Source organism: Thalassophryne amazonica, chromosome 20 (assembly GCF_902500255.1).
Source record: "Thalassophryne amazonica chromosome 20, fThaAma1.1, whole genome shotgun sequence".
In the NCBI taxonomy this organism is placed as follows: domain Eukaryota; kingdom Metazoa; phylum Chordata; class Actinopteri; order Batrachoidiformes; family Batrachoididae; genus Thalassophryne; species Thalassophryne amazonica.
In genome coordinates, this window is record NC_047122.1 from 69699556 (window position 1) to 69715548 (window position 15993).

Sequence of the window (15993 nt, forward strand, 5' to 3'; positions counted from 1 at the left end):
TAAACTGTGTCTGTTCACTGCCTCACTGCTCATTTGTCGATGATGTTCATCTCTTACCAGCACTTTGTCTCATCCTGTTTTTGCTCTTGCCGTGTTTTGATTCTGCTCTGTGTACCGGATCCTGTTTTTGCCTCAGCTCTGAAAACCCAGTTTGCTCGTGTACTGACCCTGCTTGTTTTTGAGCACGTCCTCTGTCTCGCCCCCGCCTGGTACTTTTGCTCTGTGGACTGCCTTCCTGTTACTGAACCCCTGCCTGTAATAAAGACCAGTATTTTTACTTATACGTCCAGCTTGAGAGCCTGCATTTGTGTCAAGCCTCTGTCTGTGCCTCGCCTCCACTCAGCCTGATGGGATGTTTTCAGACGGTCTGACCTCTGAACTTGTTAAGGTCCTGGTGCGAATTCTCCATGGTAAGGAGGCATGGCAGTAGTGGATGTGGAACAAACAAGTAATAAATCACTGTTATGATAGACATTTGGGTTAGGTTTAAGACATTAATGGTATTACATATATGATCGGGGATGATCCAAATAAGCTAAAAACATGGACCATTTGGCAAATGTAAAGGAGGTCCCTCCACAGGAGATGAATGGAGGTTTCCCTCTGAGCCGGCAAAACATCTCGGCTCCTTCAGGGTCATAAATGAAACCTGACAACAGGAAGTTCAACCTGAGACAATGGCGAAATGTATTAAGTTCATGTTTATTCTGGACTGTTCTAGTCATGTTCTTGTTTGTGTTTATGTTATTACAGCGTCTGGGGTGGGGGTGGGGGGGGAGAAACTAAGGTGACACCTAATGGAAAGTGGAAAAATTTCACTTAGATTGGCATCTTATAATGTGAAGGGTTTACTGAATCCGGTAAAAAGAAGTAAAATTCTGGGCAAAATTAAAAACGACAAGGTAGATATTTTATTCTTGCAAGAGACTCATTTAACTGATTCTGAGAATGCTAAATTTAAAAGACAGGCCTTTAACCATGTCTTTTCATTGTCCGATAAAACATGACACAGAAGGGGAGTGGCAACACTGATATTGAAAAAATTAATTTTTGAAAAGACAGCAGAAATCACGGACAAAGAAGGAAGGTATAATATGCTTGTGGGGAAATTAGAAGGATCAGAAGTCACTCTCTTAAATGTATATTCACCCCCGGGTGCAACGTGGGGGCTCTTTAGACAAATCTTTGATTTAATGATTACAAAAGCTCGGGGAATGGTGATTTGCGGTGGTGACTTTAACCTGAGATTGAATCCAGAGTGGGATGTATCAAGACACACTCAGACTCACACTAACACGGTGGGTAAAAAGGTGAGAAAGATGACAGGAGAGATGGGCATCTATGATGTATGGAGGGAGCTCAATCCAACAACCAGGGACTACACCTTTTATTCCCCACCACACAAAACATATTCGAGGATTGATGATTTCTTCATGTACAGTAAAGATACTGGTTTTGTGAGGTCCTGTAAAATCGGCATAATGGACTTGTCGGACCACAGCCCAGTTTACCTAGACATACATTTTAAAAACAACAGAAATACATTTTCCTGGAGACTTAATTTAAATGTACTTAAAGGGAAAATTAAGGAAGAAATTAGGAGGAAATTCAGTTATACCTGTCAGAAAATGATCATGGAGAAGTGTCCCCAAGTATGGGATGGGATGCAGGTAAGGCTGTCTTGAGAGCGGAAATCACAGCAAAATCAGCTCTATAAAAGAGGCTCAGACAGGCAAAAATGGATTGCCTAGAAAAAGAGTTAGGAAATTTTGGAAAAAAAAACAAAACAAAAAAAAAAACATAAAAAATATGCCCAATTGGACATTACGCAGAAAATGAAGTAAATTAAAACTCTGATTAAAGAAATTTCTGAGGTTGACATCCAGAAGAAACTAACCTTTTAAAACAGAAGTACTACAAGGTAGGTACTATAAATTAAGTAAACAACAAGCAGAGAGGGTAATATATAAAATCAAAGATCCAAACACCAAACGATTGAAACTTGACTCATAGTTGTTGCATTCATAGTTGTTTTGAAAAATATTACAAAAACCTATATGCCCGGATGGTCAGTAAGGGGGATAAGTCGCCTGAATCTCTGCTTGCTTCACTTAATCTTCCAACAATAACAGAAGACCACAATAAAGTCCTAGTGACCAATGGGACTATGGAGGAACTCCAAAAGGCAATTTCTGGACTCATACCTAATCAGTCTCCGGGTTCTGACAGGTTTACAGCAGAGTGGTATAAGACTTTCAGTGACTATCACCATTGTTACTGAGAACATTTTTGGGCCCTTAAAAAGGGGAGATTCCTCCATCTTGGAGGGAAGTAATCATAACTGTAATAACAAAAGATGGTAAAGACAAGACGGATTGTTCTAATTATCGCCTATTTAGTTTGTTGAACCAGTATTATAAACTATTCACATCAATTTTAGCAAAACGCTTAGAAACAATACTTTCAGATATTATACAGTTGGACCAAACAGGGTTTATTAGACAGAGGCAAACACAGGACAACGTTAGGAGGACACTTCATGTAATTATTCATATAAACAAATGTAATTTACAGGCTGTCCTGTTAGGTTTAGATGCTGAGAAGGCATTCGATTCTGTTGATTGGTCATTTTTATATAAAACATTAGAAAGGTTCCAGTTCCATGATGATTTTATTAAAATAATAAAAGCTTTGTATTATAAACCAACAGCAAAAATTCGTAATAATGGAGGTTTATCCAATAACTTTGAACTAGACAGGGGATGTCGACAGGGTTGCCCTTTGTCTCCTCTTCTATTTGCCATCTTCATAGAGCCTTTGAGTCAGTGGATAAGGCAGAGTGAAAAGATAAAAGGGATCATGGTGTCTCAAGAAGAACATAAAATTGCCCTGTTCACCGATGGTATTCTGATATACTTGGTCCACCAATCCACTTCCCTTCCCGAATTGCTCATAACCTTACGGGAATATGGATTATTATCAGGTTATAAATTAAACACCTCCAAATCTCAAATATTGACATTTAATTACTCTCCTTGTCAACCTATCAGGGAGGAACTTAAATAGGAACACAATGTCAATCAAATATCTAGGTTTGAATATTCCAAAAAATCTGAACATGGCTATAAGAGAACTACGATTCTTTATTTTCCAAAATTAAATCTGATCTGATTAGGTGGAACTTGGTCCCCTTTTTAGGATTAGGACAGAGGGTGGAAGCAATAAAAATGAACTTGTTGCCCAGATTATTATATTTGTTCCAAAATATACCAGCAGAAATTCCAAAGGGGAAATTTCAGGAATTAGACAAATTAATATCACGATTCATTTGGCAGAGTAAGAGGCCAAGAATCTGCTATAAGGTGCTCCAGCTAGCTAAAGACAAAGGAGGCCTTGCCCTCCCGAATATCAAAAATGACCATCAAGTGGTGCAGATAAAAACTTTGGTTAGTATTTGCAATCCTGCCTATAAAGTGAAGTGGAAACACATAGAATGTCAGATATCTAGTGATATTCCACTGTGAAGGGACCCAAGAACAAATACATGTATAATATCTTACTACCAGCAAGTAAAAAAGCAATCACAAGGAGGTGGCTGACTAAAGACTCTCCGACAGTCGTCGACTGGATCAAAGGTGTTGAGGATATTTTCATAATGGAGAAGCTAACATTCATTCTTAAGCTTGAACAAGATAAGCTTGAAACTTACTGGGAAACGTGGACAAACTATCGAGCAACTTATAGGCAAGATGCTGGTTAAAGTGATAAACTTCCTCCCAAGTTCCTGGTTCTGGTTTTGTTTTTGTTGTAATGACTACATCACTATTAGTCAGTGTTATATATGTAATCAGCAAACTATCTTTATTTCATTAAAATTTAACAACTAGGTTGATGTTGCCCCTGTTTCTCTCTCTCTCTCTCTCTCTCTCTCCCTTCTGTGTTGTTATCACTCCATGATCAGGTTTTGTTTGCAGAAGAAAACATGGGTGAAGGAACCCAACCACCTCTGACTGGGGGATCCCGAGGCGTTCCCAGGCCAGTGTGGAGATATAATCTCTCCACCTAGCATAGCCGGCGCCACGAGGGGGTGTTTGGGGGCGACGCCCCCTCACGTCATCAACCTCGCCCCCTCAGATGTTAGAGTTATCAAAAAAATAAAAAAGAAAGAAAAAGAAATACTGGAAAATATAGCAAAATATTAGTTAATCAATAATATCACGTATTTAACAAATAAACCAAATTAATTATCTAAAGTAATTAATTTTAAAACAAACAGATATGGCATGTGTCTGTGTTCAAGGGATTTGATAGGTTGAGGGTTGTGCTTGTCAGTGCGGCAGAGGGCGGTGCGTTTCCAACGCGTCGTGACGTCAGACGCGTCGCTTCAGAAGCGGCAAGGGGAGATTGCTACGTCACACTGATGATTCTCCATCACCCTGCTGGGAGAAGCTTTTTTCAGCTACTATTCAAAGTGACACCGACCGAGGGAGGACTGACGTCTTGGTGGGATATCGATCGAACCACGACAGCGGCCGACCTGCACGGAGAAGCCGGCCTTCAGGCATCATCACTGGGCAGAGCGATCCAGGCCACCGGGGTGATGGAGCAAACCCACTCAGTCCGAAATCTCCTACTTTTTGGATATATGTGAAGTCCCAGTTTGACCAACGGAGTTTAGTTCTGCAGCTTTACTGAGGTGAGAATAATGTAAAAATAAAACGTGACTTTACTGAACTGTGAAGGTTTAATGATCGGCTAACGCTAGCTTAGCCTTTTAGCACAGTTGATCTGAGTGAACACTTTAATTTGTAAATGGTTCAGTCTTTTTTATTTTTACCAAATAAAGCTACAGCTTTTTTCAGACACCACAAAAGCTCAACTTTAAATAATTTATTTTTTCGGGCGTTTTTTCCATTGTTTTTTTTTTTTGCCGTTTTTTCCCCATTTTTTTTATGTATAAACTGTTTAGTGTTTCTTTATATTTAAAGAAATATTTTTATTTGTTCGAATCAGGAACATTTGCTGTGCAGACAACCAAACTTCTATTGATGAGCTGAACACCACGAAGTCCAGTCGAAAGAAAACATCTCTGCTTTTCAGCAACACCACCAGAGTTAAAAACTGCAGAAGAGACCTTCATCTGGTCCCAAGAATCCAGCAGAACATCACCTGCTTCTAAATAAAAGGCTCTTTAAACAGCAACTATTTTCTTATTTTTAAAAAAGCTGTTTCATTTTATATTTTATCAATAAATGAATGGATCATTAAAAATGTCCACGAATCAAAGTCCAAAGACATTTGCACAAGTAGAAGCTCTCCACTTATTGTGCTCAAATTCATATTTTAGAAATTAGTCTGTCCTGATAACATTAAAGGCAATTACATATTTTGACAAAATTACAAGTTTAAATGACTATAAAAAAATTCATCATGAGGTTTATGTCACAGAAATCCTACTTTACAATCACACTGCAGTCATTGTTAAATTATTTCCTTTTGCATTTATAATAAACATTTGTATTTATTTAGTGTTTGTTTTTCTGGTTGAAATGAGATATAAATAATCTACCAGACTTTAAAAAAAATACAAGTTTCCATGTTATTTTATTTGACTAAAAATAAATGTCTGAGGTTCCTTATGTTAAACAAGAAATTATCTAATATGAAATAACAGGTGGTTTTAATTTACAGATGAAATGTTTCTAAAGAACCATTTATTGATTTATTTAGCTATTTTAATTACAAGTGTTATAAACTTTTTTTTAACAGTAATAAGAAATTTTGAGGTAACAAACAACAACAAAAAACATTTCCAATGATTTTTCTTCAGAAAACTGCTCTCTAAATGAGCAGTCCTGTCACACGTTAATGTTTTGTACAGATCAGTGGTTTCTGCACCAATCGGATTGGTCCGATCCATTTTGTACAGATCAGTGGTTTCTGCCACGAGTCTTCCGTGTTTTGGCCCAAAGCGTCGTTCCTATTGGACAACACGAAGGTACGTCACAGCTCAGTGTCGAAAGTTGGCGCACCTCATCTCGACAGAACACCGGCTCTGTGTGGTGTGCAGGAGATCACTTGACCGAGGGTCTATACGTTCAAATAATAATTAAAAAAATACTGTCATCACTCTTTACTCTTAGTCAGTCTCTTACAATGGTGCAGCCTAAATACACGAGCTTTCCAGGAGTGCACCCAATTCATTACGCACGCTCAGACGCACGTCTCCTCCGGTGCGCCCCCTGTGATAAACTCATCGCCCCCTTAATATTTTTTTTCTGGCGCCAGGACTGCCACCTAGTCCTGGGTCTTCCCCAGGGTCTCCTCCCAGATGGACATGCCTGGAACACCTCCCTTGGGAAGCGCCCAGGGGGCATCATTACCAGATGCCCAAACCACCTCAGCGGACTCCTTTCAAAACGAAGGATCAGCGGGTCTACTCTAAGCTCCCCACGGGTGACCGAACCTCTCACCCTATTTCTAAGGGAGACACCAGCCACCCTCCTGAGGAAGCCCATTTCAGCTGCTTGTACCCACGATCTTGTTCTTAGAGAGGAGGAATGAAGATTGACCAGTAGATCGAGAACTTCGTCTTTTGGCTCAGCTCCCTTTTTGTCACCACAGTACAGTAGAGTGAATGTAACACCGCCCCTGCTGCACTGATTTTCCTTCCAGTCTCACGCTCCATCATCCCCTCACTCGTGAACAAGACCCTGAGGTACTTGAACTCCTTCACTTGGGGCAAGACCTCATTCCCTACCTGGAGTAGGCAATCCATGGGTTTCCTGCTGAGAACCATGGCCTCAGATTTAGAGGTGCTGATCCTCATCCCAGCCGCTTCACACTCAGCTGTGAACATATCCAGTGAATGTTGGAGGTCACAGGTTGATGAAGCCAACAGGACCACATCATTTGCAAAAAGCAGTGATGAGACCCTGAGCCCACCAAACTGGAAACCCTCCTTGCGCCGACTGCGCCTTGATACCCTGGCCATGAATATCACAAACAGGATTGGTGACAAGGCGCAGCCCTGGTGGAGGCCAATTTTAAGTAAGCCTTTATTTATAAAAAAAAAAAAAGTTATTTTATTTCATTATATATTCATTAAAAAATATTTTATTTTATTATTTGTATTTTAATTTATTATTAAATTATAAAATATCATTTTACATTTTATTTGACAATTTCTTTATTATAAAAATATATCTAGTTCCTAATTACAAATTTTATGAAATGTATGAGTAACATAGAATACTCTTTTTATTTCAAAATATGACTGATGAATATTGTTCAAAGTATGAAATATATATCACATTCTTGTGATGACTTTGTAGTACTCATTATAACAATCATTTGTTGTGCAGATATTTTAGTCAGTTTCATTTTTTATTTTTCTAATTTGTTTTAATTGCATTTTTTATTCTGTACTGTGATAGTTGGTAATAAATAAGCTAAATATCAAATGATCAAATGCACGCAGGTGACGATACTATTAAACTGTCGGTCAGTGTATAATACAATGTCTGTAAATCAACACTGTATCAAACACACACAGGTGATGATACTTCTAAACTGTCGGTTTGTGTATAATATAGTGTCTGTAAATCAACACTCAAACGCACACAGGTGATGATACTATTAAACTGTCGGTTTGTGTATAATATAGTGTCTGTAAATCAACACTGTATCAAACACACACAGGTGATGATACTTCTAAACTGTCGGTTTGTGTATAATATAGTGTCTGTAAATCAACACTCAAACGCACACAGGTGATGATACTATTAAACTGTCGGTTTGTGTATAATATAGTGTCTGTAAATCAACACTCAAACGCACACAGGTGATGATACTATTAAACTGTCGGTTTGTGTATAATATAGTGTCTGTAAATCAACACTCAAACGCACACAGGTGATGATACTATTAAACTGTCGGTTTGTGTATAATATAGTGTCTGTAAATCAACACTCAAATGCACACAGGTGACGATACTATTAAACTGTCGGTTTGTGTATAATAGAGTGTCTGTAAATCAACACTCTATCAAACGCACACAGGTGATGATACTATTAAACTGTCGGTGTGTGTGTGTAATAGAGTGTCTGTAAATCGACACTATCAAACACACACAGGTGATGATACTATTAAACTGTCGGTTTGTGTGTGTAATAGAGTGTCTGTAAATCAACACTATCAAACGCACACAGGTGATGATACTATTAAACTGTCGGTTTGTGTGTAATAATGTAGTTTGCTGTATGTTGCCACTTATTGTCCACATTGATGTAGCAAATATAACATTGACGTCAGCAGTTTTCCAGAATGATTGTTGACATCAGAATTGAAAATCATAAGTTGCAAGAGTGAAAAGCCTCAGACTGTAACCTCTGACCTCCTCGATGCTGCGTGGCCTGTCTGAGGTCTCCGTCATGGACTGTAGGTTTGGACCTGTGCCACGAGGTCCACCCCGGTCATACCAGTGTCAGTGCAGAAAGCTCCATGATGACTACAAACCAGAAAACACTGGTCTCCACTTCTCTGTTGTACATTTTGGAGCTTATCAATTGTAAATAATAATAATAAGAAAAAACTCAAGTCAAAATCAAGTTACTAAATGTTCGTGTCATTCACAAATGTTAAATCCAATTTTTACATATCAAATGAGTGACTCTTCTCATATTCATTATGGACTACAGCTGTGTGATTCATGTAGTTGTGTAAGAGTCGTTCTGCAAAAGGACGGAGGTTTGATTCTGGGGTGACGTCACACTGTAATATTTTAATGAAGACATAAAATGATGCTTTATTCAGCAGGAATATAGACTTTCATATCAAGTCATCCCTGGAAGTTGGTCATCACACAGCAGTTGGTACACAGCTGGTTGACTCTCAGACAAGGTCAGAGGAACAGCGTGTTCCCAGACGAGGTCAGAGGAAGAGCATGTTCCCAGACAAGATCAGAGGAAAAGCATGTTCCCAGACGAGGTCAGAGGAAGAGCGTGTTCCCAGACAAGGTCAGAGGAAAAGCATGTTCCCAGACGAGGTCAGAGGAAGAGCGTGTTCCCAGACAAGGTCATCGGAAGAGCGTGTTCCCAGACGAGATCAGAAGAAAAGCATGTTCCCAGACGAGGTCAGAGTAAGAGTGTGTTCCCAGACGAGATCAGAGGAAAAGCATGTTCCCAGATGAGGTCAGAGGAACAGCGTGTTCCCAGACAAGGTCAGAGGAAGAGTGTGCTCCCAGACACAGTCAGAGAAAGAGCGTGTTCCCAGACGAGGTCAGCTTGAAGAGTGTGTTCCCAGACGAGGTCAGAGGAAAAGCATGTTCCCAGACGAGGTCAGAGGAAAAGCATGTTCCCAGACGAGGTCAGAGGAACAGCGAGGACCCAGACGAGGTCAGAGGAATAGCGTGTTCCCAGACGAGGTCAGAGGAAGAGCGTGTTCCCAGATGAGGTCAGAGGAAAAGCGTGTTCCCAGACGAGGTCAGAGGAAGAGCGTGTTCCCAGACGAGGTCAGCGGAAGAGCGTGTTCCCAGACGAGGTCAGAGGAAAAGCGTGTTCCCAGACGAGGTCAGAGGAAGAGCATGTTCCCAGACGAGGTCAGAGGAAGAGTGTGCTCCCAGACACAGTCAGAGAAAGAGCGTGTTCCCAGACGAGGTCAGCTTGAAGAGTGTGTTCCCAGACGAGGTCAGAGGAAAAGCATGTTCCCAGACGAGGTCAATCAATCAATCAATCAATCAATTTTTTTTATATAGCGCCAAATCACAACAAACAGTTGCCCCAAGGCGCTTTATATTGTAAGGCAAGGCCATACAATAATTATGTAAAACCCCAACGGTCAAAACGACCCCCTGTGAGCAAGCACTTGGCTACAGTGGGAAGGAAAAACTCCCTTTTAACAGGAAGAAACCTCCAGCAGAACCAGGCTCAGGGAGGGGCAGTCTTCTGCTGGGACTGGTTGGGGCTGAGGGAGAGAACCAGGAAAAAGACATGCTGTGGAGGGGAGCAGAGATCGATCACTAATGATTAAATGCAGAGTGGTGCATACAGAGCAAAAAGAGAAAGAAACAGTGCATCATGGGAACCCCCCAGCAGTCTACGTCTATAGCAGCATAACTAAGGGATGGTTCAGGGTCACCTGATCCAGCCCTAACTATAAGCTTTAGCAAAAAGGAAAGTTTTAAGCCTAATCTTAAAAGTAGAGAGGGTGTCTGTCTCCCTGATCTGAATTGGGAGCTGGTTCCACAGGAGAGGAGCCTGAAAGCTGAAGGCTCTGCCTCCCATTCTACTCTTACAAACCCTAGGAACTACAAGTAAGCCTGCAGTCTGAGAGCGAAGCGCTCTATTGGGGTGATATGGTACTACGAGGTCCCTAAGATAAGATGGGACCTGATTATTCAAAACCTTATAAGTAAGAAGAAGAATTTTAAATTCTATTCTAGAATTAACAGGAAGCCAATGAAGAGAGGCCAATATGGGTGAGATATGCTCTCTCCTTCTAGTCCCCGTCAGTACTCTAGCTGCAGCATTTTGAATTAACTGAAGGCTTTTCAGGGAACTTTTAGGACAACCTGATAATAATGAATTACAATAGTCCAGCCTAGAGGAAATAAATGCATGAATTAGTTTTTCAGCATCACTCTGAGACAAGACCTTTCTGATTTTAGAGATATTGCGTAAATGCAAAAAAGCAGTCCTACATATTTGTTTAATATGCACTTGAATGACATATCCTGATCAAAAATGACTCCAAGATTTCTCACAGTATTACTAGAGGTCAGGGTAATGCCATCCAGAGTAAGGATCTGGTTAGACACCATGTTTCTAAGATTTGTGGGGCCAAGTATAATAACTTCAGTTTTATCTGAGTTTAAAAGCAGGAAATTAGAGGTCATCCATGTCTTTATGTCTGTAAGACAATCCTGCAGTTTAGCTAATTGGTGTGTGTCCTCTGGCTTCATGAATAGATAAAGCTGGGTATCATCTGCGTAACAATGAAAATTTAAGCAATACCGTCTAATAATACTGCCTAAGGGAAGCATGTATAAAGTGAATAAAATTGGTCCTAGCACCTTGTGGAACTCCATAATTAACTTTAGTCTGTGAAGAAGATTCCCCATTTACATGAACAAATTGTAATCTATTAGACAAATATGATTCAAACCACCGCAGCGCAGTGCCTTTAATACCTATGGCATGCTCTAATCTCTGTCATAAAATTTTATGGTCAACAGTATCAAAAGCAGCACTGAGGTCTAACAGAACAAGCACAGAGATGAGTCCACTGTCCGAGGCCATAAGAAGATCATTTGTAACCTTCACTAATGCTGTTTCTGTACTATGATGAATTCTAAAACCTGACTGAAACTCTTCAAATAGACCATTCCTCTGCAGATGATCAGTTAGCTGTTTACAACTACCCTTTCAAGAATTTTTGAGAGAAAAGGAAGGTTGGAGATTGGCCTATAATTAGCTAAGATAGCTGGGTCAAGTGATGGCTTTTTAAGTAATGGTTTAATTACTGCCACCTTAAAAGCCTGTGGTACATAGCCAACTAACAAAGATAGATTGATCATATTTAAGATCGAAGCATTAAATAATGGTAGGGCTTCCTTGAGCAGCCTGGTAGGAATGGGGTCTAATAAACATGTTGATGGTTTGGATGAAGTAACTAATGAAAATAACTCAGACAGAACAATCGGAGAGAAAGAGTCTAACCAAATACCGGCATCACTGAAAGCAGCCAAAGATAACGATACGTCTTTGGGATGGTTATGAGTAATTTTTTCTCTAATAGTTAAAATTTTGTTAGCAAAGAAAGTCATGAAGTCATTACTAGTTAAAGTTAATGGAATACTCAGCTCAATAGAGCTCTGACTCTTTGTCAGCCTGGCTACAGTGCTGAAAAGAAACCTGGGGTTGTTCTTATTTTCTTCAATTAGTGATGAGTAGAAAGATATCCTAGCTTTACGGAGGGCTTTTTTTATAGAGCAACAGACTCTTTTTCCAGGCTAAGTGAAGATCTTCTAAATTAGTGAGACGCCATTTCCTCTCCAACTTACGGGTTATCTGCTTTAAGCTACGAGTTTGTGAGTTATACCACGGAGTCAGACACTTCTGATTTAAAGCTCTCTTTTTCAGAGGAGCTACAGCATCCAAAGTTGTCTTCAATGAGGATGTAAAACTATTGACGAGATACTCTATCTCCCTTACAGAGTTTAGGTAGCTACTCTGCACTGTGTTGGTATATGGCATTAGAGAACATAAAGAAGGAATCATATCCTTAAACCTAGTTACAGCGCTTTCTGAAAGACTTCTAGTGTAATGAAACTTATTCCCCACTGCTGGGTAGTCCATCAGAGTAAATGTAAATGTTATTAAGAAATTATCAGACAGAAGGGAGTTTTCAGGGAATACTGTTAAGTCTTCTATTTCCATACCATAAGTCAGAACAAGATCTAAGATATGATTAAAGTGGTGGGTGGACTCATTTACTTTTTGAGCAAAGCCAATAGAGTCTATAATAGATTAAATGCAGTGTTGAGGCTGTCATTCTCAGCATCTGTGTGGATGTTAAAATCGCCCACTATAATTATCTTATCTGAGCTAAGCACTAAGTCAGACAAAAGGTCTGAAAATTCACAGAGAAACTCACAGTAACGACCAGGTGGATGATAGATAATAACAAATAAAACTGGTTTTTGGGACTTCCAATTTGGATGGACAAGACTAAGAGACAAGCTTTCAAATGAATTAAAGCTCTGTCTGGGTTTTTGATTAATTAATAAGCTGGAATGGAAGATTGCTGCTAATCCTCCGCCCCGGCCCGTGCTACGAGCATTCTGACAGTTAGTGTGACTCGGGGGTGTTGACTCATTTAAACTAACATATTCATCCTGCTGTAAGCAGGTTTCTGTTAGGCAGAATAAATCAATATGTTGATCAAGTATTATATCATTTACCAACAGGGACTTAGAAGAGAGAGACCTAATGTTTAATAGACCACATTTAACTGTTTTAGTCTGTGGTGCAGTTGAAGGTGCTATATTATTTTTTCTTTTTGAATTTTTATGCTTAAATAGATTTTTGCTGGTTATTGGTGGTCTGGGAGCAGGCACCGTCTCTACGGGGATGGGGTAATGAGGGGATGGAAGGGGGAGAGAAGCTGCAGAGAGGTGTGTAAGACTACAACTCTGCTTCCTGGTCCCAACCCTGGATAGTCACGGTTTGGAGGATTTAAGAAAATTGGCCAGATTTCTAGAAATGAGAGCTGCTCCATCCAAAGTGGGATGGATGCCGTCTCTCCTAACAAGACCAGGTTTTCCCCAGAAGCTTTGCCAATTATCTATGAAGCCCACCTCATTTTTTGGACACCACTCAGACAGCCAGCAATTCAAGGAGAACATGCGGCTAAACATGTCACTCCCGGTCTGATTGGGGAGGGGCCCAGAGAAAACTACAGAGTCCGACATTGTTTTTGCAAAGTTACACACCGATTTAATGTTAATTTTAGTGACCTCCGATTGGCGTAACCGGGTGTCATTACTGCCGACGTGAATTACAATCTTACCAAATTTACGCTTAGCCTTAGCCAGCAGTTTCAAATTTCCTTCAATGTCACCTGCTCTGGCCCCCGGAAGACAATTGACTATGGTTGCTGGTGTTGCTAACTTCACATTTCTCAAAACAGAGTCGCCAATAACCAGAGTTTGATCCTCGGCGGGTGTGTCGTCGAGTGGGGAAAAACGGTTAGAGATGTGAACAGGTTGGCGGTGTACACGGAGCTTCTGTTTAGGACTACGCTTCCTCCTCACAGTCACCCAGTCAGCCTGCTTTCCCGGCTGCTCGGGATCTGCCAGGGGGGAACTAACGGCGGCTAAGCTACCTTGGTCCGCACCGACTACAGGGGCCTGGCTAGCTGTAGAATTTTCCACGGTGCGGAGCCGAGTCTCCAATTCGCCCAGCCTGGCCTCCAAAGCTACGAATAAGCTACACTTATTACAAGTACCGTTACTGCTAAAGGAGGCCGAGGAATAACTAAACATTTCACACCCAGAGCAGAAAAGTGCGGGAGAGACAGGAGAAGCCGCCATGCTAAATCGGCTAAGAGCTAGTAGCTACGCTAACCTAGCGGATTCCTAAAAACACGCAAAGTGAATAATGTGTAAATAATTTAGAGGTGATTCAGCAGAAGGAGTGCTTTAGTTAAGGCACGTAAAGATTACACTGGGAAACAAATCGTAATCTAGATAACTAGATCAATCTAACTGCGCAGATTAAACAGCTAACAGATACAGAAAAACACCGCTGTGCTCCGGAACAGGAAGTGATACAATACCGCAGTGAGAGCCAACCACCAGTAGAGGCAAGCAAGTCAGAGGAAAAGCATGTTCCCAGACGAGGTCAGAGGAACAGCGAGGACCCAGACGAGGTCAGAGGAATATCGTGTTCCCAGACGAGGTCAGAGGAAGAGCGTGTTCCCAGACGAGGTCAGAGGAAGAGCGTGTTCCCAGACGAAGTCAGCGGAAGAGCGTGTTCCCAGACGAGGTCAGAGGAAAAGCGTGTTCCCAGACGAGGTCAGAGGAAGAGCATGTTCCCAGACGAGGTCAGAGGAAGAGCGTGTTCCCAGACGAGGTCAGAGGAAGAGCGTGTTCCCAGACGAGGTCAAAGGAAAAGCGTGTTCCCAGACAAGGTCAGAGAAAGAGCGTGTTCCCAAACAAGGTCAGTGGGAGAGCGTGTTCCCAGATGAGGTCAGAGGAAAAGCGTGTTCCCAGACGAGGTCAGCGGAAGAGCGTGTTCCCAGACGAGGTCAGAGGAAAAGCGTGTTCCCAGACGAGGTCAGACGAAGAGCGCGCTCCCAGACACAGTCAGAGAAAGAGCGTGTTCCCAGACGAGGTCAATGGAAGAGCGTGTTCCCACACAAGGTCAGTGGAAGAGCATGTTCCCAAACAAGGTCAGTGGGAGAGCATGTTCCCAGACGAAGTCAGAGGAAGAGCGTGTTCCCAGACGAGGTCAGCGGAAGAGAGTGTATCCAGATGAGGTCAGAGGAAAAGCATGTTCCCAGACGAGGTCAGAGGAAGAGCGTGTTCCCAGACGAGGTCAGCGGAAGAGCGTGTTCCCAGACGAGGTCAGAGGAAAAGCATGTTCCCAGACGAGGTCAGAGGAAGAGCATGTTCCCAGACGAGGTCAGAGGAAAAGCATGTTCCCAGACGAGGTCAGAGGAAAAGCATGTTCCCAGACGAGGTCAGAGGAAGAACGTGTTCCCAGACAAGGTCAGCGGAAAAGCGTGTTCCCAGACGAGGTCAGCGGAAGAACGTGTTCCCAGACACAGTCAGAGAAAGAGTGTGATCCCAGATAAGGTCAGAGGAAGAGCGTGTTCCCAGACGAGGTCAGGGGAAGAGCGTGCTCCCAGACACAGTCAGAGAAAGAGCGTGTTCCCAGACGAGGTCAGTGGAAGAGTGTGTTCCCAGACAAGGTCAGAGAAAGAGCGTGTTCCCAAACAAGGTCAGTGGGAGAGCGTGTTCCCAGACGAAGTCAGAGGAAGAGCGTGTTCCCAGACGAGGTCAGCGGAAGAGCGTGTTCCCAGATGAGGTCAGAGGAAAAGCATGTTCCCAGACGAGGTCAGCATCACTTTAAAGGTCTCTGAGCATGTTTGTCAGATGGCAAACAGTACTGTATAAGTTTCTGTGTAGGCTCTCAGTTGTCCAGGTGGTTTCCATAGTAGAGAAGCTTGAATCTTCGACTGAACTGGGTTGCTTGACGCGAGGACGTTTCACCTCGCTTCTGCGATTTGAAGCGAAACGTCCTCGCGTCAAGCAACCCAGTCCAGTCGAAGATTCAAGCTTCTCTAGTACTGTAGAACTGAAGTCCATTAACGGGTTTGAGATCAGCAATATTATGAAATATTAAAATAGTTGGCTTATACGAGGTCTGTGAGAAAAGTATCCGACCTGGGACATGCCTATCTCAGCTTTCAGTGCTTACCAGTCGAGTG